Source organism: Lissotriton helveticus, chromosome 3_1 (assembly GCF_964261635.1).
Source record: "Lissotriton helveticus chromosome 3_1, aLisHel1.1, whole genome shotgun sequence".
Taxonomy (NCBI): Eukaryota; Metazoa; Chordata; class Amphibia; order Caudata; family Salamandridae; genus Lissotriton; species Lissotriton helveticus.
Genome location: NC_136061.1, coordinates 2,100,161,483 through 2,100,185,210, shown reverse-complemented (window position 1 = coordinate 2,100,185,210; position 23,728 = coordinate 2,100,161,483). Strand labels below are relative to the sequence as shown.

General features: G+C 44.8%; 1 protein-coding gene across 4 annotated transcripts in view; it reads left to right on the top strand.

Moving 5' to 3' along the window:
- The window catches only part of FES (FES proto-oncogene, tyrosine kinase), a 498,639-nt gene that overhangs the window by 92,780 nt on the left and 382,131 nt on the right, over positions 1 to 23,728 (top strand). The window lies entirely within an intron of this gene.

The window sequence follows — 23,728 nt, the reverse complement described above, 5'->3', positions numbered from 1 at the left end:
GCATGCAAGACTGGACTTGTCCTCTTAAATCTGAAAAAAAGAGCTTATAAAGTGGGCCCACAACTAGATAGGGCACTGCGGGGCAAACAGAAGAGGGAATTCATACAAGAAATCTACACCACTAAAGGTGGGAAGTAAGTCGAGGACTCACAAAAATTAGATGATTTCGGCCTTTTTTATTCTAACCTGTACTCTGTGAGGGCCTGTTCCTTATGCGACAGTTGGATTATCTAAAAGCGATCTGGCTTCCCTGAGTTACAGATATTCAAAGGGAGGGACTAAATCAGCCTATACAACCGGAAGAAGTCAAGAAGGCGATTAATTCAATAAAGCCCCAAGCTCAGATTGGTTAACAACCCACTTTTATAACATTCCTGCAAACAAATTGGCTTCCAAGTTAATATCTCTGCTTAGTTACTGCACAGGTGCAGGAGCCACACAAATGTGTGAGGCAATTATTCTGGTCCATCCTAAACCCGGCAAGGATGCTTGGTTGTGCATCTCGTACCACCCTAGAGTACTTCTGAATATTGAAGTAAACCTCTATACTAAAATCTTGCATACTCTCCTTAATGAGGTTCTCTTCTACGTGGTCCACCTGGACCAGATAGGGTTTGTTCAGGGATGCCAAATGCATAATATCAGGACTGTCATCCATATGGTCAAAAAGGCCTGACTTAAGATGACTCCCTCCCTTTTTTTTGTCGCTGGATGCAGAAAAGACTTTCAGCCTGATGAATGATCATTCTTGTGCCTCGTCCCCGAGATGATGAGATTCAGGCCACATTTTCTGAGTATGATATTTTTGAACTACGATAACCTGCTTGGATGGCATTCAATGGCCTTCCCTGAAAACTCTTCAATTTACAAGAGGCACCAGCCAGGGGTGTCTGCTCTCCCCTCTTTTTTAACCTCTTTCTAGAGCTTTGGCCTCACCAATCCGGCAATTGGATGGGGCCGTTAAAATTAAATTGAGCTCTTAGGAATACAAAATCTCTCTACGCAGACAATGTTCTTCTTGCACTGGGACTCCTCTCTTCCAGCGCCTATGGCTCATCTCAAAACCTTAGAATCTATTTCAGACTAAAAAGTTAATTATAAAAAATCCGAAGCACTAAACCCTAAGGGATGCTGAGGTGGCTACATTAGACCAAATGTTTCCTTTCCTGTAGGCTAAGAAGTCTATCAAATATCTTGGGGTAAGGTTTACTAGCACTACCAGGGTACTATTTAATACTAATTCCCCTCCACTAATAGCTGCCATAAAATGTGATCTGGAGTCTTGGAGGAATTTTATTATCTCATGGATCAGTAGGATGAATACCATTATAATGAATGTCCCCACCAGGCTCCTGTATGCGTTCAGGCTCTTCCAATTTGGGTGGTTAGGATCCACTTGAAGCAGATCCAGAAAATGGGACGAGGTGCCTAGTATCCCGCAGAGGGTCCTTGTTAAGAGTAAAGGCAGGGGGGCTGACTTTCACTAGTATTTCCCATTACTATGCAGCTGCCCAGTTCAGGGTGGCAGTGGAGTGGTCTGTGATAGTCTAGAAAAAATTCGATGCATATGGACCATGCAAAAGTTTGGAGACCTTTGTGGGACTGGATTTGGCTTGATAAAAAAACAAAAGCTACGGAACGCCTACCTGATCACAACGGTCAGCAAACTGTGGGGAAGTTGGAGTACTTTTGTATAATCCAAAGGCGTGGTGACATACTTATCTCAATATACTCCTATCCACTATAACGGTGAATTCATCCCTGCTTTATGGGGCCACCCATTTCAGAGGGCCATTAAATAGATCTGTTAGGCTACGGACTAACACTGGATGTCGTGCAGACTTAGGGATGTGATCCAATGGACCCAGGACCAGAAGTCTTGCTACCAAGCCTTGTACCCTCAGTAGCGCTTACAGGAAAAGTTTGAAAGTGACTAGTCAGTCTATTTGTGTAATTTGTCAATCAATTAATCAGTCCGTGAATTGTAAGCGCGCTACTCACCCGTGACGGTCTCAAGGCGCTGGTAGGGGGAGGGGGTCTGCAGATATGTTTAGCCGAAGAGCCAGGTCTTGAGGGTCTTCCTGAAGGTGTTCAGGAAGGGGGCACGTCTGATGTCTGCCGGTAGCTTGTTCCATGTCTTGGCTGCAATGTGAGAGAAGGATCTTCCGCCTCCTCTGGCTCTGTGGATGCGCAGGGTTTCGGCCAGTGAGTTGTTGGAAGATCGGAGGTTTCTTTTGGGTACATGGAAGTTGATTCTGTTGTTGAGGTATTCGGGTCTATTATTGTGTAGGCATTTGTAGGCGTGAGTGAGGATTTTGAAAGTGATTTTTTTTCCGCGGCGGGGCAGTGGTGTTGGCTGATGTGTTTGTGTCGTGGGATGCCGAGGACGAGTCTGACGGCGGTGTTCTGTATTGTCTGAAGTTTGCGGAGTAGGGACTTGTTGATGCCGGTGTAGAGTGCGTTTCCATAGTCCAGTCTGCTGGTGATGAGTGTGTGGGTGACTGTCTTCCTTGACTCAGGGGGGATCCACTTGAAGGTCTTGCGAAGGATGCGGAGGGTGTGGCAGCAGCTGGGGGTGACGGCGTTGACCTGTCGGTTCATGGTGAGTGATGAGTCGAGTACGATGCCTAGGTTCTTGGCGTGGTCTGAGGGGGTAGGTGGGCTTACGAGGGTGGTTGGCCACCAGGTGCTGTCCCATGCTGTAGGGGTGGTACCGAGGATGAGGACTTCTGTCTTCTCGGCGTTGAGCTTCAGGCAGCTGTTTGTCATCCAGACTGCGAGGTCTTGCATTCCTTTCTGGGTTTTTGTGAAACTGTCGTCTTGAGGGATTGCAAATAAGCCTAAATAAATGTAAATCTAGTGCCCTGTTGCAAGGATTAGGAGGTCAGATTTTCCATAATGTAGCCAGGTGCCCAGAACAAACTACTTTACCGTGACTCTAACGCTATGGAAATATTCTAGTTCAACAGGCAATACTAAACACTTGTAGTTTTATGTCTATAATCCTGTCGGAAATTAACAGTGTGCATTTCCTTTTTAAGCAGAAAGGCCTGCAACTGTTAGTTCCATTGTAAACCTAGTGGGGGCTGCTGAATTTTGAACATGGTGGGGTGCAAGTAGCACGTAAGCATGACTGCAATAAGAAGGGTTCAATGAATGTGGCTCTCCTATAAGAAAAGGTATAGCTTCCAACTGTCCTGTTTTTGCCGGGACAGTCCTGTCAAGTTGAAGACAGTCCCAGAAATAAGGACCTACACAATAAAGAGAGAATTGCATGGAATTACGAGGGAAATGTCAAACTTTAGGCCCAAAGTAGCTGAGTCGGTAAAATTCTCCAATACAGCTGAAATGGAGAAATTTCCAACCCAGCTACTTTGGCCTTAAGTTTGAATTTCCCCTCACGATTGCCTGCAATTCTCTCTATGAGTAGACCCTATAATATGCACTATGATAAGTGGGTTGAGTTAAATTATGCTAATTATGTGGGTTGGGTGGAGTGGGCCGAACTTTGGGGCAGTGGGCGAGGTACATTTTCAAGTAAGTAATTGATAGCTGTGCTGCAAATTGTACCTGGATTTTTTTTCCAAATGTTGGCAGCTATGGAAAAGGTTGAAACATTATGCAAAATAGTGCCGGTTTTCAGCACGTTTCCATAAACAGCATAACTTTTTCCAGCCATTTTTAAAAGAGAACATGCAAATAATTTGAAAGGTTTGCTTGTTTGCTGAGTAAGGCTGACCCCCCTGGGGGTGCAGGTAACAGTAGGGGAGTGAGAAGGTCTTAATAAACTTTAAATTGTTTGCTATATAGAGCATACAAATAGTGTCCTCCACTCACTTATCTCCGCACCTTACTTTTATTTTTAGAAAAACATCTTGTATTTAAAATAGTGTACTATTTACTTCCCATAAAAATAGAGAAGAATCTAGACAAATATTGCACCTCTATTGAACACCGAAAGAGAGGTAATTTAATGGTAGGAATAATATGGACAAATAAAGCTAGACATTGGTTAATCCTTGAAAAAACATCAGCCCAGAATTGATATAGATCGGGACAATAGAAAAAAATAGGGTTCCAAGACCCTATCTCTGGGTTCCCACATCTAAAACAGAACTCAGAAGAGGCAGGCAAAATTTATTCAATCTTTTAGGTGTATAATATTATAACCATCTTGACAAATAGGCCATTCTACAATATTTCTGTTCAATAGCTATTGCAGTGGCTAGGTGTTTAATTTTACAAAATTGGAAGTCGAACAAGATACCATGGATTCCACAATGGCAAGAAAAGATGGTTAAGACATATATATATATATATATATATATGGGAGGAAGCATATGCCAAGCGGGTAGGATCACTTAGAAGATTTGTAGCAATTTGGACAGGATTTTTCAATAATACATTTTAAAATGTTCATAGTTATTTATACCCTCAATGTGTGATGAAAGTGGATTATTATCTATGGGGTATTAGATTATTTGCATTTTACTTTCTGAAGTATAAATAATTTGCTACTATTGATGTATTGCCTGGCTTCATATTGTTAGCATCTCATTGTTATAGCACTAGCACTTTATTGATGTATTCATGAACAGATAGTTTTATCCACCATATGCTGTGATGCTTTTTATGCCCTCCATATTTCAGGTGTTTAAATTTTTTAGCACTATATTGATATTGCATCTGTACTTTTCTGATGGATCTTTTGATCCGGCAAGGATAGCACCTTAGTTCAATCGCACTAGCACTTCATCATTATAATTATGAACTAATTACTAGTTTGGACATAAGCTGCTGAGTCGTGTTTTTGCAATCTCGCTTTTACTTATGTATGCAGGAATTGATTGTTATACTGATATAAGCTGTATTTTGTAATTAAGCTGCTACTTCTTGTTCCTTCTTTTTTATCCACTCAACAAAAAAAGTTTTTTTAAAAAAAGAATAGAGAAGAAGATATGTCCAATAACTAAACTGCACAATGAGTGACTAAGAAACCTGTGGTCAAATCACAGATTTCCCATTTGACCATGAGCTCATTTTGTGATCTTAGTCATATCAGTGTAGTTCACTGTAATTCATTTTACTTGAGTATTTCAGTACACAGCGACCTTTGCACCCTCATGTGTATATCATTTAATGACTATGACGTACGAAATTGAAGCAATTCCAAATATTAAGGACGCCATTTTTGGGTTTCGCCTGCCGAAAGGCTGCGCTCTGCGCAGGTTTTCAGCGCAGGTGAAATCCTTTGTTGACAATAAGGACTTCTGGAACGTCCCCCGGCTCTCATTGGCTAGCTCCATAAATGGAGGCTAGCCATTGAGTGCCGGATCTGTCCGTCAAGGCCGGACCAGATTCGGGGGCGTTCCTGAGATTTTTTCCCTGGGCGGAGTTACGTTTTTTCCCGTTCCCTCCCCTTTCACTGATGCGCTGTCCATTCCCGCCCCCTCCCCGCCCCCTCCGTGTGCCTTTCCGCCCTACCCTCGCTTTCCTGTGCACGTTTCCCGCCGTCCGTGTCCTCTCCCGCCCCCTCCCGCCGTCCTTGTCCTCTCCCGCCCCCTCCCGCCGTCCGTGTCCTCTCCCGCCCCCTCCCGCCGTCCTTGTCCTCTCCCGCCCCCCTCCCGCCATTCGTGTCCTCTCCCGCCCCCCTCCCGCTTTTTTAATGTGTGACGTCACCTGCCGCCTGCCCCCTCCCCACATGGTAAACATTACAGCTCTCCAGTTCTTTCGTTAGTACTGTGTGAAGATGTTGCCATTGGAATCTGATGGCAACATGTGCCTCCTAAATGTGCCTCCTCGTGATTCGCTATCATGCACACAATTACTAATGTCTCCCCATGCGCATCGAGCTCGTGCGTCATGGCGCTTCCCCTGAGTGAACGTTTGACGCATTGCTGAAAGTGTTATACACTATATCTTGTTGTTTTCCGCTATCACGAGCTATCTATCATTAGCCAATTGGGGGACTGTTGATGTTCTGAAGGAAAGTGTGTGGCAGGGGCGGAGTCTGAAGGGTGCAGTGAGTTTGGGCATTCCCTGCCCATCCTGTGAAAAGGAGAGCCATTTCTAAAATATTAAGAGGGCCGTGTACATTTTACGTACGAGTGGTGGACGCCCGCCTGATTCTTTCTATTCACCAATGCGTACTCCATTTATAAAGACACCTGTCCGTGTATGCGTGAAACTGGCAAGGCAGGAACCCAGCGCAGCACTTAAGGGCTGAGGTGGAGGCCAGGATGGCGGTGCAGAAACAGAGTCAAGAATCGTGTACATCACTTGAGGAACTACACATCTCTACTGCATTCTATTTCACATATTTGCATTGCATCATAGTTCTCATAATTTCAATTGCCCTGTTTCCCTTCCGCGTCTCCACAGCCCCTGAAAGCCCTGCAGCGCACAGTTGACCTCACCCCTGTATTCACGAGGCGCTATGGCATGCACAGACCAGTTAGACGCTACAAGTGCCCCGTTTGTGTTTCCTTAGAAATAGATACTTTCTGAATTCTGCATATGACCGAATTACTGTTATAAATAGTACTATGGCGGGCAGGCTAACCCTTTGGTATCCACAGAAGTCCGTCTAACAAAATCGTATCGGCCAATCACGTGGCGCTCAGCAGAGACTGGATTGTTTCTTGGGCTAGACATGTGATGTGTAACTGCAAACCAAAAATATACCAACGTTATCAGTCGTGGAATGATGACGAACAACTGCGGCAGTCCCGGTGGGTTTGAATCAGCAAGTTAACAAATACATCCATGTCTGCAGTTCTCATGTATTAATCTTGACTTTTTGAAACAATGAAAAGGATTGCAGCTGAGCATACATTTCCCTTTGTTCTTATAGGGAGCGACATTTTCGTTCGGTTGCGTTTCAGAAATGCACCAATGTTGTTTATCTTGCCCTTGTTTCTGGTGACGACGTAATTTTCGTTCCGGAACTCCCCTTTTCGGCGGCTCTGAAAGGGCCGCTGTGTGTCGAAATGGTTTGGAGCCGGCTCCACCGGGGAGAAACGGGGGAGGCCGTGTTTATTCTGAACCAAAGGCCAATCAAGTCCAGGGCTGGCAGCGCGGCACTTAGGAACATGTGCATTAATACAAATTGTAATTAAATGGATTCCCGCGGCACCAGTAATGATGCTTTAATGAAGTCTTCTGCAAGAGCAATCGGTTTGAAAGGCCGGCTGCAGATGAAGAAGAAATGATAACATTTTGGATACGCGGCGCTCGGAGGTTGAAGGATGGGTTCCGCTGCCAGGCAGCGGTGCCCCTCTGCGAGGATTTACTGCGGCTGAACCAGAAGTATGCTTGCAGTGCTGGCATTGAATATGTGTTGCATTGCATGTCGAAGAGGGCCAGGCCATTTCGAATCATGCAAGGGTTAACATATGTATGCAAAGGATGTACACACGATTCTGTAGAGACCGCGGTTCCATGTGAATCATTAGATAAAATACCAACGTATAAAGTACAAATACTATCATAAGTGATTAAAAAAGAAGACAAAAGGGAGAAATCGGGAAATCATGGTGACCTTCAAAAACAAAATGCAATGAAAAAATGTCACGATGTTGTACAAGCGTGTGTGCCCCCAAATTGACATTGTCATTGGCCGATGTGGACGATATATGGGGACTTTCAAGGGTGGTGAATTATCTCATTCAGTTTTGAAACACCAGTCCATATGAGGACACTTTTGCGTGAATGACAGTGAATCCCACCCTTGGCCAATGGCCTCTGTGATTGGGCGGCGGTTGCTGCCCCCTGTCCAGGGAGCAGCAGCGCGTGCATTGAATAATTGAATGAAGTGTTGATTTAGGAGGGCAGAGGACGGGACGCCCTTGGCACGGCCGCTATCCCCGGAGGCTGCAGGGTTGCGGGCGTTGTGCTGGCAGGAGTGTTACCTACACAGGCTATGCTGAGCTGTGGTGAGAGAAGGGGCGTTAGATCGCTACTGAGGCCTTTTCACCAGTCTTGGGGTTTGCAGAGGAAGGGCACGTAAAGGTATAATGCCATCACTGCTGCGATGAGGGAGTGGTCATTGCGCGCTGGGGCTCTCCCGAAGCCTGCTGGATGAGAGGGCAACGTCGGAGCGCGAAGGCCTAGTATCTTTCTGTGCACACATTGGTGCTGCTGCCCCCACAAGGAGGGGGAGGAGAGGGCCGGTGGTCGTGGTGAAGGCGTTGCACCTCGTGTCTGCGGAGGAGGTCCACCTATTGGGTTTCGCCTGCCCCCTTAATAGCCATTCGGTAAGTGGCCGTTGGACTACTTAATATAATAAAGATCACATGGCCTAATTCCAGGCATTTTAACAATTCTGAATGTGTTTGTTTTTCTTCACTTCCTCCATGAGAGTAAGCACTGGAGCCGCATTGCCTATTCTGCTGAGCTGTGTTTTAACTCCGTGGAGTTTGGCGAAGAAAAGTGATTTCTGCCTGTTAATATAAAGGATCTTAATTCAGGATTGACCAGATGAATTTATACAGCTGCCTAAGTCTGTAATTGCAGTGCAGAGTGCAAAGTGAGTGTGCAGAGTAGTGAGTGCAGAGTGAGTGAGCAGAGTAGTGAGTGCTGAGTGTGAGTGCTGAGTGTGAGTGCTGAGTGTGAGTGCAGAGTGCTAGGGAGTGCAGAGTGCTAGGGAGTGCAGAGTGCTAGGGAGTGCTAGGGAGTGCAGAGTGCTAGGGAGTGCAGAGTGCTAGGGAGTGCAGAGTGCTAGGGAGTGCAGAGTGCTAGGGAGTGCAGAGTGCTAGGGAGCGCAGAGTGCTAGGGAGCGCAGAGCGCTAGGGAGCGCAGAGCGCTAGGGAGCGCAAGGGAGTGCCGAGTGCTAGGGAGTGCCGAGTGCTAGGGAGTGCAGAGTGCTAGGGAGTGCAGAGTGCTAGGGAGTGAGAGGGAGTACAAGGGAGTGCAGAGTGCTAGTGAGTGCAGAGTGCTAGGGAGTGCTAGGGAGTGCAGAGTGCTAGGGAGTGCAGAGTGCTAGGGAGTGCAGGGTGCTAGGGAGTACAAGGGAGTGCAGGGTGCTAGGGAGTGCAGGGTGCTAGGGAGTGCAGGGTGCTAGGGAGTGCAGGGTGCTAGGGAGTGCAAGGGAGTGCAGAGTGCTAGGGAGTGCAGAGTACAGAGTGCTAGGAGTACAAGGGAGTGCAGAGTGCTAGGGAGTGCAGAGTGCTAGGGAGTGCAGAGTGACTAGGGAGGGCTAGGGAGTGCAGAGTGACTAGGGAGGGCTAGGGAGTGCAGAGTGACTAGGGAGTGCTAGGGAGTGCAGAGTGACTGCAGAGATTAAGCTAATAGCAAAGTAAATGACAATGCCATTTATTTATCTGTTTTCAAAAGCAAAACATAAATACAAATTTTGTCATTTTCAATGCCAATAGGTCTAACTTTTCCAAAGGCGAAACCATTGCATTGTAAATGCTTGTTTTGAGTGTTAAAGCCTTTGCCATACTTTTGCATGTTTGTTGCGTATTTTACATGCTACGTATTTTGAATGGTGGGCTCGTGGTTTGGATGCGAGTGCTTATCTGGACCTGCGGCCTGGCTTCTCCTGTCACTTTGCTGGCTTGACCGCCTCTATTAATTCCAGGGACGGGCCTCTAAGCTTTGAACTGCTGAGTGAGGCAACCCTTCAAACTGAATGAAGTTGAAATATAGCAGGTATCACGGGAAGCGCACACAGGTTTTTACGGAGGACAGCCAGACAATCACAGCAATGGAAAACTTACTTCACTTCCTCTAGACTGGGGAAGTGGGGATCAACAATCAACACGTTTTCTTGGATGACATTGAGGCAGTACGGAAGGTCAAGAACACACATAGCACAGAGCAGGGCTTTAAGTGGGATGAAAAACTGGGGGTCTCTCAAAGGTGCATGGCTGATGTAATTAAGGGCGTGGCTTAAAACATGTGAGCTAAAAATCTGTGCTTAGCATAGTGTGCCCGACTGGTATGTTGCTGTTTCTGTCATTGCATCCAGATATATGATACAACAAGCCAGGACTATTGGCTTTGTCAATGGTTGTTAGTTGCATTAGATAAATAAGCAGCAACTATATCTCTTTTGTTTATAATATTAAAATGCTTCAGTTCTGATATGATGAGACTTGAAAGAACTAAAACAAGTATTTTTGTAGTTACATCAAAGGCAGTGAAGGGTGGCACCTTTGCGGAGTTGAGATTTTCTTTCCACCCTGAGGGTGAGGACAAAATTAGAGAGCCCGATAAGGCCGGTCTCAGCACGTGCTTTTAAGAACTGCTGGTGCTGAGCACCGGCAGTACCCGGCCCACTTAAAGCCTTGGCAGACAGTCCAAGCTAATAAGGCTGAGGCAGGTGAGCCAGTGAGTGTCAATGCTCAAGTCACCACCCTCTCAGCAGCCCTCCTCGCATTCATCCCGCCAGCCCTGGACAGTCAACTCCCAGTAGCACTGATCACACACTAACCAGGAAGGTGATCAAAGCCTGCGCATGTTTCGGTTTAGGTCAATCATGTGCAGTGAATCTGTTTACAGGGTGTGATTAGCGTCACATGCGTACCTGCGCACGTGTCTGTCTTTGCTTACTGACCTTTGCTTACAGTGAGGAACCAAATGATCACACAATGTATGTATTTCCGATTTCCGTATTTAAAAAATGAAAGGTAATGAATAGGGCGAGGGGGTGGAGCCCTGGCACTCATATAAAGGAACTACCACTGTCAAAGTACGACTAGTTAAGGCACCCGGACCTGGCAGGACGTCACAAAGTGTTGTTTTGTGTGCGGTACCACAGGTTCCATTCTTAATATTCCAACAAAGGCTCCATGGGTGTGGAGTGATTGGGGCTTAGAGCGCAGCACTCAGTAAATGCAGGCTAGTGAGAAAGAAAGAAGCAGGTGTGTTTGGGCATAAACAGAGCCAGAGTACTGGGAGAGAGCATCTACCAGAGAGCAGCTACCAGAGCAATTGACAAGAACTGTCAGGGAACACCTGGGTATACAACCTTGAGGGCATTCATGAGGCACGGGCATTGAGGGCTTAGGCCCGAGTGATGGGGCAGCTGTGTTTGGGATTAATCTTGAGACTCATAAAGGTGAAGCGCGGTGGCTGGAAGAGGCCAGAGAGTGGTTTTGGTTTTGCGGGTGGAGGTGAGGGGTGCCGGCACTGCTGTCCCAAGCCTCATTGAAATGTCTGTCTGTTTTTGTGAGTAGAAATTGATGTGAGGCGTGTAATTGTCCACATCATTGTCATTTCCATACTGCACAGCTGCCTCTGGTGCAGCCTCTTGTTGTTGTATTGTCTAAGGATCTATATAATTGAAAAGAGGGCTGATGTAGTGTGGTTGGGATGCAGAGATTTTGACATCAGGCATCAGGGTAAGAGACACCTTCTAGCAGCATCTGTAGTATTAAGGGTCAAAGTTGTGTAGGATAAATGGTGCTTCAGCAATTTGCGATAGTGCTCTTGAGGGATTTTTGTCAGTGCACGGAGGAAGACCAATAGGAAGGTGAGTGTGAGCAGTGTGAAACTGGGGGCACAGATAATTGGTTTGATCGTGGTGCAGTGACTGAGACACAACGACTAGGTGATTGGTTGGGAATAGTGACATTCTTTTGTTGGGTAGCTTCACTGCTGAGGCTTTGCATACCGGTGGAAAGACGGTTGAAGGGCCCTAAGAGGTGTACTGAGGAGTCACATTTTTGACGTTCCTTTATGACCAGGTCTCTATGGTCCTTTGGATTCAAGGTGGTTGTGAAATTTGTGGAATCATATTGGTAGAGAGTTCCAAAGTTTTGCAAAGATACAGAAAATAAGAAGCCACCTGAAGAAGTTTGTGGCAGTAGGAATCTGAACACATGGGGGCCCATAGACAAATGAAGGTCAAAAAAGGCCCGAAAAGTCCACCTATTGCGGAGCTAAGACATAGCCTTCTGCGATGCAGGTGGCAGAACCTCAGATCTTTTAACCTTCATAGGTCCACTGCAGGTTTCCAGCCATACTGCTTTAGTGGTTTGGGATTATTTTCTCCAGTCGCTCCTATTACATGGTTTGGACTGGACCATATCAATGACTGAACTGTGTTTTAAAGTTTGAGCAGTGTTACAACTACCTCTTACTAGACTGAGGTCCAAAATATATAGTGAAACCCTTCTTATAGTGGCTACGGTTTGCTAGTGTCTTCGTCTTGTTGAGCTTAGGCCAAGATCTTATGAGTCTTGAAGAGTAAAGGAGTTCAGTCCTTCTCCTGGTTTCTCTCAAAAACAATAACAAGGTCATTACTCTCTCCATCAGTGATGGGCCGCTAAGATTCCGAAGAAACACCCTTTGTGATTGACCACTTCTCTCACTCTCATCTGTTTCATTGAAGTGTGGCAATGTCTTCCTTCTCGCTTGGTGGCAGTCTTCTTAAGAACATGTGCTACTTACTACTCCTGAGGTCTCTCATTCTCTTGCATGCTTATGAGCTCCCCATAGTTTTCCCACTAAAGACACACTCCATTACAGTGGCTCCCAGTCTGAATTGCATGGGAATGTTTTTTAGAGGAATACTTTGTGTATCACCTTAAAAACACAACGTTTGCTTCCATTATTGTAATAATATCCAGGTATTCCTACAGCTGGTATACCTACAGCTGGTTGTGTAGGTTTGTCTGAATCACTATCCCTCCCATTTGCGGATGGGTTATCACCAGTTGTAAAACTGGTTTGGAATTCAGTCACAAAACAGTAATACATACGATACTGATTCACTATTTGAAAAGTACACCCTAAATATTCCCCTTCCAAATACAGAATCTCAAATGCAAAATGCGATTCAGTAACAGGTTACCAAATAGCAATTTCCATTTCAAAAAACGTTTTTTCCAGTCGCAAGTGGCCAAATCTGCAAATCGGGCCATTTGAGACCAAAAAATGCTTTGCACATCTGACTCTGGGTTTCATACATGAGTGGCTGTGGTCCAGGAGGGGTGAGAGGTAGAATTATGAAAGGCGATCTTATGTCTGAAAGGGATGGCATAATGGTCAGACCATATCACCGGGTCATGGGAAACAATCGTGATTAAAACATTCTATTTTTAACTCCAATTCGGCAATACTTTTGCAAACCATATTTAGAGCACAATATTTTTGTCAGAACACTAAGAGTGCACAATATTCTGGTACCATAATGCACAGAGCGCAACATACCTACACACATCCATGTACACATAGACTAACAAACCTACAAAGATCCATGCGTAAAAGAATATTAGATGACATGCGCCGAGACACACAGACAACTCGAACAAATTCACCCATGCACACGGAAAAGCACACAGATGTTTTCTCTCTCATATAAACAAACACATGCATTGAGATCGAGAGAGGGGAACGTACAAGTAAAACCAAATATAGCACCAGACACACACATACTAGCAGCACATAGGGAACTACATATAGACAAGGGGCACATCGAACAGACAGAGGGTCAAACAGATAGAAAGATGGAGGGTTTGTGGTCCTGAGGAGATTCAGGCTTCGTGATCACTTACTAGGTCGCCCTTCACGAGTGGATATGGCATTTAAACTAGAGTCAAGTTTGAAATTAATGTAATCACTGGCCTCTTTTTTGAAGAACAAACCCACCTGCCTAATGTCTCTGTAATCTGTGCATTCTTCGGAATGAGTATCTCTATTTAAGGGTACACTGCACCATGTATGTCCATCCCATCCGGGGGTACTTGCATCTCACTACGACTAACATATGCCACCTTTAGGGTTGCAATATCCCTCCGGTCACACTAAGGGTCATGTGTCCAGTACTCCAAAGCACACGTATACAGAGGCCGTAATCCTCTTTAAATCGAGGAAAAGAGAAGATAACAAATATATTTAAAAAATCAAACCTATGTGTGATTATGTGCCCAGTTTAAATAATATTTTAGGGTCATATTAGAAACTTCATGCTGTTTTGTAAAAGTTATGAGATGCTTCTGCCAATATTATACCAGTGTCTAGTCGTTGATTTACATCGTGACCCCACGCCCTCTTCAAGGTGCATTCAAAGTTATTGATCCTGTGACATTAGAGTGCTGTGTGCCATGTTGTAGATAAGAACTCACACAAGTGAACAATGCACAGGCAAACTATTGTGTTCTCTTATATTGGCTCACTGACTCAGCTCATAACGAGCAGATTACATGTAAAGACCTCAAGGGTCCACTCACCCAGGCCTGATGTACTGTACATGAATATATGTTGTTACAACGCAAACAATTACAACGCATGTTACATCACAGTTTTTACAACACAGCTACCATTACATCACATGATTTTACAGTGCATACCATTACAACACATTTTTTAAAACTACCATTACAACTCTTTCCATTAAAAAGCATTCCATTACAACGCATACCATTACAACGTATAATACTTTTAGTGTAACAGTAGGGTAATTGTTGGATAGTGTAGGGGTAAAAATGACTATTCCCACTCCAATGGGTGCAACAGTAGGAAAAGTGTTGGATAGCGTTGGGGTAAAAATTACTATTCCCAACTACCCCAAAACCCATATCCACCCTGAAACTTAAAATTCTCCATTACTAACCTTATAATGAGTTATGATGACATGCATTGTACTGCCATGCATTGTACTGCCATGCATTGTACTGCCATGCGTTGTAATGGCATGCGTTGTAATGGCATGCGTTGTAAATCCACTTGCGTTGTAAAAGTTGCATTGTAAAGGCATTACTATGTAATGCCTGCGCTGTAATGGATGTTTCCCCTGTACATTAGCCAGTCTTTGTAAATGCAACAAGTGTCTACAGATTCTGTCAAGAAACTTGCAATCTTTAACCAGATAATCAGATCTGTTGTAATTAGTAGTAGGTGATCGGCGGGTAGCCAATGCCTGAGTCCCAAAGATAGGAGCATGACTTGAATCTGTCAGATACTTAAGTACCATGAGTAAAACAGGAGTATACATAAAGGCGTTTCCTCTTTAGCTGTCGGTAGAGGGGTGCCCAGTGCTGCAGCCTCTATCCTCCCCATGTCTATTGTTATTATGCCATAGGAAGCTGTCCATGCCAGTATTCATTCTCCACAGGTGTTATGGCTGCTCATAGAGTTAAAAACACAGCATCTCAGTGCTGCATTTGTGTAGATGGAACAGTATTTCTTGGTAGTAAGATTACAGAACATTTTGAGCCCTACTCACAAAGGTATATTTGGTTGTAAACATATGTTTGCGGCTTTGCGCCCACAAATCCCACTCCAGGCGTGCTTTGCCTTAAAAGTTTGGAAATGCTCACGAAAATGTATGTATGCGGGCATTCCCAAACTCTTCAGATCCCTTCCCATTCTAGAAGTTTACTCCAGCTAAAATTCTTGTACTGGGAATGTTTGTGAATATGAAAACATGAATCAGAACTTTCAGGCGCAGTGTAAATGATCACCCATACTTTCGTATGTTTTTTCGTGCATCGGGACCTTTGTATTTAGAAGTGCATTTAAGAAATATTGTGCAACTGGTTTGATTGCTGAGCTCGACATAATCTGTGTGTTTGTGGATGCCTTCATGTGTATATGTTAGAAAATAGGTACCCTTTTCCCTATGTGTACTGTAGAATTAATGCTTAATTGCAATTACTGAAGTAAACTTCGTTAATCTCGTGTTATCATTCTCTACTATTCTCACATACATTGTGGCACAAAGTAAGGCTTGCAACTACATCCTTTATGTAGAACACACTAGGCAAAGGGCGTTGCGTATTGCCATTGAATATGCTTAGGACAAGCCAGGCTTATCCAGGAGCCAAATTGTGATTACTTGACCGAGACTGAGCATAGTCCTCAGCTATGACCTCCACGCTGTACCTGTAGGAAGTCAGGTTATAATCAAAGTAAACACCTATATTTGTACTTTTGATTATTGGCCCTTTGTTTTGGCAAGGGACCTTCCTAGGTATTCTTGCCCGCTGTAATGCTCTTGTTAAATGGCTTTCAGCTACAACCTCATGTAACCACCTTTTAAAATTAGGACAACTACTATTCAGGTGGAGTGAACTCCTCTGAGCAGGCTATGCATGAACATGTGTGCCACCAGGGAGGATGAGTGAGAGACTGTTGGCTGATTCAGCCTGGCATCTCCGCTCTGGTAGCACCATGGCAGGTAGGACTCAAACTAGATTAATATGATTTAACTGGAGATCAAAGGGGGCAGAATATCCCATTTTGGGTACAGTGTAATATGCCCAATGTTTAACACTATGCACTGTTTGTGCAAATTGTGTTTTACTTTATCTGCAGATTGTCTCTCATGATATTAAGGTCAGAGTGGCTGCCTTGTTTTCAAATTATTGGGCTCCGAATCCAAATGCGAGGTCATCTTTGACTTATCTGGATTCCTTGCAGTATTTAGTAATTTGGCATATTTCTCTGAGCCACTCCTTATTGAGATTCACGCTTTGAGCTGCCTGGCTGGCAGAGCTAATTGTTCTGCTGCACCAGCCGGCAATCAGTAACCCCCAATTGCTCAAATCAAGGGAGATTGGACCCCACCTGCTAAGGGAAGTTGGCAAGGTTGGCAGGGTTGAATTATCTCCAGCAACCCTTATTGTACACTTAGCTGCTAATCTATGGGTGGGAGACTCCAAAGGCTCAACATTGGGAAGGTTAAGACCTCTGTCGCTTCTTCTCTGCAGTGGTTTGTTTGAAGTTCTTGGGAATTAAAAAGGCAGGTCACAATGAACAGAGCTTGACCCAGAGAGGGATCTGCTTCATTTTGAAGAGAAAGCTGCCATCTTTAAATCTTCCAAATGTTTACAAAGTGGTGAGAATGGCTTGGCACTGTGATGGACATGAAACAGTGGAGGGAAGATGTGCCACCGCCAAGCTGGGTTCCTCACCAAGTATGGGAGGCCTTTAAGTCCCTGACTGTCTTAGAAAGCTGAGAAGGAGACTTCAAGACCAGAGGACTGAACAGTGTGGGCAGGTGCACCATGGTCAGCAGTCTGCAGATTCCTGGCTTATACTCTGAACGTTGAGGACTCTCTCCAGGGCTGGTTGCTTCCGCTCCCTGACTTCCTCTCAGGCCAAGCAGACGGCAGACTGGCAACCAATCCTGAATGTGGAGGGGGGGTCATCTAGACTCCTCTGGGCTGGTCCTGTTGTGCATGTTGCAGGGGTGGTCAACACAGATTTGTGTTAGTCATACAGTCTCCCTGCTAATGACAGAAAGCCTGGGTGGTTGGAGAGTGTAGGCAAGGAGAATAGGCTGCTGTGGGGGACATTGGCCGCTACTGCTAGGAAGATGCAGGCCAGGAACCCACCAAGAGGGCATGTGCATGCCCAGACTCTTACATCTGAACTTTCTGCAAATAAGGAGAAAACACTCAACACTGTGCTGAAGACAAAGGAGCGCAAAATTAAACAGTTTTCCTCACCAGTGCTAAGATTAGAGAGCCTGGTGGCAGAAAGACCGCAGGACACCGCGTGATCCCTAGAGAAAGCGTGCAAAAGATCCATAAAAGCATTAGCACCCTCCCTGAAAAATTATGAGCCACAGAAGAGCATGTTTTTAAAGGCCTGTGTGGCCTTTCAAAAAATCAAATGAAAATCCTCATATTTCTACAGGTGGTCCCTAAGTAACTGGGAGCATCCACACTGTGTCACAAATGCTCTAGTGTCTGCCCGGAAATGCAGCGACCTCCATGAAGGTCCCTTTGCAGGGAGAAAAAAAATCACACTAGATTTGCATACCCGAGAACCAAACCAATTTGGGAGCCCTAGCAAGTAGCTAGATGGCAATTGATACAGAAATCAATGAAAACTGTGGGAGCACCGCTACTGGGCGAGATGCATATTGACCCATTTCTGGACCCCGGGGAGGCCTTGCTTAAGGCCTTGAGCATCCCAACACCTCTGTAGCTCCTTGATTCACTGAAAAATATAAATGTGAAGGTGGTTGCAATAATTATTTTCACTATTATTTTGCACCTATCATAATTGTTTCTATCATAAACTAACCTAATTTGCTACTATGTGCACAAACTGTTGTGTGTCACCCATGGCACACCGAGAGGCTGGAAGATAATACAATCCTGCAGTGCAAGTTTATAGAGTAAGTATGTAGATCTTGCCAGTAGCTCAGATAAGTCTGCATTCTGTCCATCAACTGTTGTTTTTGCATTTGTCACCCCGAGTGGGACAGATATGCTCAGACGTGAGTCCTGTGCTCTCCATACCACTGGAATCAAGCTATCCTGGCTAATGAGAGCTGAAATCCTGAAACTGGTCCTAGGATGCTTGTTTCCAGTCCAGGCAGGACCTGGCTTGGCAGTTTGGGCTGGACTGTTCCCATGGGGCACAGGGTTAAGACTGATTTGCATATGGCTAGGTTCAAACTGGAATGGCAGGGTGAGCAAAAAAACGATGGATTTATCCCCCTATCTCTCTACTGGGGTGAATGTATGACATTGTTCTGCATTCTGTCCATCAACTGTTGTTTTTGCAGATAACTACTAAGGCATACAGTGTACAGTATATTGTTCATCAATGTTACTTGGCACTAGAGTATTGCTGTTAGTGAGTCAATTCTAACTTTCAGGTGATTCGAGTCTCCTGGCAGCGTGATAGACAGAGCATCTCAATATATGTCCCTACAGGACAAAAGTCTTTGCTTCTAATATGGGTGTGTCCGAATCCAGGAATGAGAAGTTTACACTACGTAGCTAATTAAAAGGTGCGGCTAGATTAATATCTCTGAATCCTAGATGCAGATAGGACCCCGTGCACCAAGCACATGGATTTACGGACAATTTACTTGTGTCACAGTACCTAAGAATGTGAGGCGAGAGCTGGAAACACATGATCGAATTTACAAACATGCATTAGTAGCCTTGCTGTGCCTTTTCTATCAAATGAAGGCAAAGGAAGGCAGAGAAAAGCAGAGGCTTTAAAGTCATGATGTATTGCACTGGACACTAGATTACTTAAGGCACTGACAGACACAATTGAGAGGTACACCCAGGTCTCAGGGTACAAACTCAACAAGGACAAATCAGAATGCAAGCCCCTAAACATCCACACAACAAGTACAGTACTCGGAACGTCAGGCCTAGCGTGGCAAAATAAACCTATTAAGTATCTAGGCATTCTCTTCGAGAGGAACCTGAGCACGACACTAGAACATAATGAACAGGTCATAATCCAGAAAATCAAGGCCAAAGTAGACGGATGGTCGCCCAAGTTCACAACATGGTGGGGGAGGGTAGAAACAATAAAAATGATGCTCACACCAATGGTCAACTATATGCTAGCCATGTTACCCCTAACCAACACAGATGACTTCCACAAAAAGATAGACAAGATACTGAACGATTTCCTATGGAGAGGGAAGAGGGCCAGAATAAGCTTGCAAAAACTCAGACTATCAAAGGAACAGGGGGGGCTAAACATAACAAACTTCAAACGATTCCACGAGGCGTGCCTAGCTAGACAGGGACTGCACTGGCTAGACCCAAGACAGGACTACACACCGGCATGGCTAACACTAGAACAGGGGTTGCTAAAAGGTATGAAACCCATCACCCTCCTCACGGCCACCAAACACCCGGCAATCAAAGACAACCCGGTACTCAGAAACACAAAACGAGCTCTGCTAAAAATTGACAAACTTCTAAACACGAGCATCAAAGGAGGGCCCTTTGAATCAATCTGGCACAACCCATCCCTAAAATACAGGGGTAAGGTCCTAGACATGCACGACTGGTATAGTCAAGGGATATCCACAGCCAGGGACCTTAAGAACAAGGGCGCTGACGTAACATTCGACACCCTGAAAGGAGAGTACAACCTAAACAGCGTAGAACTATACAACTTCCTGAAGATAAAAGTCGCAATAAGGAAGGCGAACCTCAACACCCAGACACCCTCGATAATACAGCTGGCTAACAGCCTGAACACGCTAGGACACCAGGTAGCACACCTCTACAAGATCCTAGGCCCCAAACACACCAAACTCAATGACAAGGTCATAAACTTCTGGGGGGAGGCAGCAGGTCAAGCACTCAGTGAGGAAGCTAAAGCAGAGCTATGGAGGTCCACTAGTCGGAAAAAAGTGACGGCCATGCTGAACCAGACAAAATTCTGGCTGATACACAAGGCATACTGGACACCAGCCCGATTAGCCACCATAGGCATTAGAGACAGCGACGTGTGCTGGAACTGTGATAAAGAAAGGGGGGACTTAGAACACCTCCTACTAAAATGCCCAAAAATCAAGGACTTCTGGGGGAAGATCAGAACACTTATCCACGAGATCACAGGCATAGACATACAAACAGACCTCACAAGCCTGGCCCTAGGGTTCACGTCCCAGGCAATCACAAAGACAGAGGACCGGGACCTCATAGATCTCCTGCTGACAGCCGCAGTCAAAGTAGTCCTAACTAACTGGAAGGACACATCAAAGGCGGCTCCACAGGCGTGGCTCAACTGGGTCACGTTCCTTAGGGGGGCGGACAACATGACAGCAAAACACACACCGAAGACGCACAAGCAGTCGACCATGTGGGGATCCTTAGACCACTACCTGTCATCACACAAGCCACCGTAGGCGTGAACGAGATACATCTGAGGGCGCTTGCTGAAATAGGTCAGTGCTAACAGAACAACGTGCACATCTCCTACTTTATCTATATCTCTCTCCACTGTCCCCCCGGGGCGGCGCGGGGCACAAGATGATTGATCACAGAAACGTACAAATGCCATGGAACACCAATGGACGCAATATGGACTATGAGACTATGAGACTACGAACTGGCGAATGATCTCAAGAGTACGGACTACCGCCCCCCCCCCCTTTTTCTTTTCTTTCCTTATTTCCTCCTTTCTTTCTCCTCTTCAGCCTATTTTCTTTTCTCTTTCTTTTTCCACTCGTGTATAAGCCTCTTCCCTGTATGTAAAATTATATTTTTCTATATACAATAAAGAATTTCGGAATTAAAAAAGAGTGTGTATCATGCTTTATGCCACTCCAACGCTGCATCAAAGAGTTGAGATATAAGAGGAGAATTGGATGGGTTAGGCAGGAGGAGAGGAAAGTAGGGAACAGTAAAGTACTGCCCATGGCTCCCACCTTGGTAGGGTGCCCCTGCCAAAGAGAGCGGACAGTAAACATTCCTGCCATAATAAAGTTGCTCACAAAAAGCAAATTTGACAGCAGAGCATGCTTTACAGAAACTTAGGGCCATATGTATTAAAGGTTTGTGCTGAGGAAAAATCACAGAAAGCAGTGCAAAATGTTGCTAGGGTATTTGCTTTGCAGAACATTCGGTATTTTGAACTGGAAATGTGCCCTTTTCTCCACACAAATAGCGCTTTGCACCACTTTGCGTGAAGGGTGCATTATTTGAGAAGATTAGCGCAGACACTCCTATTTTTGTTGCAAAGGTCGATCTACTAAGATAGTCGAGTGGCTTTGAGACAAAAATAAAGCTCACTTTAAGCAGCCGCTAAAATGGAGAAATGTTTGCCTTTCTGCAAATTGTATGTATACTGCACTGCGCAGCGCACATATAATGTATGGAATGTTTGAGAAATTGTCCTGGCATAGGTGTTGGACTGGAAAGGTATGCTTCCAGTACAAATTCTTTGCTACACAGCAGAATCGCACCTCTGCACATTGGCGCAAAGATTATGCATGGCACTATGTAGCCTGTTTGTGTGCCATCACAGTGGTAGTGTGAAGCAGCATGTAATTTTTAATAAATATGTCTCTGCCTTCTATTCCTTCTGCAATGTACTCCAGCAACTTTGATTGCTGCTCTACATCCACTAAAAAATAATGCATCTGCCACTTAGAGCGCCCACATGGACCGCCCAGCCTTCACCCTCACACTCCCAAGCAGTTACTGGGAATTAGATTGAAAAATAATCTTTCTGTTCATTTCTCCCTTTTCACTTCACCTCATGTCACTTCTTCTACCTTGACCTCTCTCTCTCTCTCTCTATTTTATGCACATCATCCTGTCTCTCAGTATACCCAACATGCCTTACTTGACTTCATCTGTCTCTCGCGAGCTTTCTTTCTCTCCATATCACTCTTTGTGCCTACATTTATATCCCTGTCGATCCTCTCTCTACCTCAACTCTCCCTACATCATCCATTTTACTCTGCCTCATTTATCCTTTTCCATCTGACCTCCCTGTAGCTCTCCTCCATCTATTTCATTTCTCACACAACCTCATGTCTATCTTTACTTCACCTCTCTGTCTGTAGAACCTTACTTCTCTCTACCTCTCTGTCAGCCCTTTCTCCACCTCTCCACTCCCCTCACCTCTATATAATTTCTCTCTCTACCTCACATCTCCCTCCCCCATCTTACTCCTCTGTACCCTGCCACTCTCCCTCACTACCCACCCTCTCACTTACCTCACCATTAGTTCCCTTCATCACTTCTGCGTCTCCTCTTTCTCTTGTTCTTCTTCTATTCATTTCCTTCACTGCTCTATTATACTCCTATCTGGCTAGCTCTATTATATTCCTATCTGGCTAGCTCTATTTCTCTACCTCTGCACCTTTTTCCCGTCATCATCACCTCCTCTAATTCTGTCTCTCTTTTTCACTTCCTTATATAATCGAATCTCTCATAGCACTATCTTCTCCATTTCAACTCACCCCCTCCACCTCAACTATCTCTCTCAATCTCTCTCTTTATAGATCTCACTAGCTCTCCAGCTCTTTTTATCACAACTTTCTATCACTGTGTAAACCTCACCTCTCTTACTCTGTGGAGCCTCTTTTGGCTCTACAGCACATTTCTCTTTCTACTCTTAACCCCTCTCTCTGTCTTTCTCTATTCCTTACTACTCTTTACCTTGCCCTTTTTTCTGTGCAGTTTTTTATTTATTTTGCTCTCTCTACTTCACATCGCTTTGATTTTTCTCAAGTCTTTGTCTACCCCTACTTCTTAATACATTTGCCTCTGTCTAATTCACCCCTTTTCGTATGTTATCCTTCTCTCTCTCTCTCTCTCTCTCTCTTGCTCTCTCTCTCTCTCTCTTTCTTTCTCTTCCTCTCCCATCCCCCTTTGGAGCACTGCACTCTTCTGCTTCTCTACATTTCACTCTCTATCTCTATCTCTCTCTCTCTCACCGTCACCCCTTGGAGCACTGCACTCTTCTGCCTCTCTACATTTCACACTCTCTTTATCTCTCTTTACCACACTCTAAAACAGAATCGATTTCTCCACCTCTCTTTCTGAAACTAAATCTTCCTCTTTCTACTTCCCTTTATCTTTCTTTCTGGTTATGTCACCTTCCCTGTTTACTTAAATTCTCTCCCTATCTCACATATCTTTCTACATCATCTCTATCTCTACCTTTCCCCCTCTACTTTATCTATTTAGCTATGCGGTTTACTTTATGTCTCTGCCCATCTCTTGTATCCTGCCCTGTCCTATGTTTCTTTCTCAGCAGTGTCACAGTGTCCCTTTACATGGGTGCACTGCCCTGGCTAGACAGGTACCTGCTGTCTAGCCAGAGTAGTGCAAACATATGAAGAGATTAGGGAAACAGCAGGGGGAAAATACATTTTGAGAGAGTTATTCGATTTCAACCAATGGAACGATACAAATCCTCAGATTAGAGCTTTGATTTTCACTGTTGCAACATGAACACCAGTAATGATAGGGGATATCTTTGTGATTACAAATAAATGTCATGTTATGCTAAAATTTAAAGCGCTATGTGCATATGTCTTGTTTTA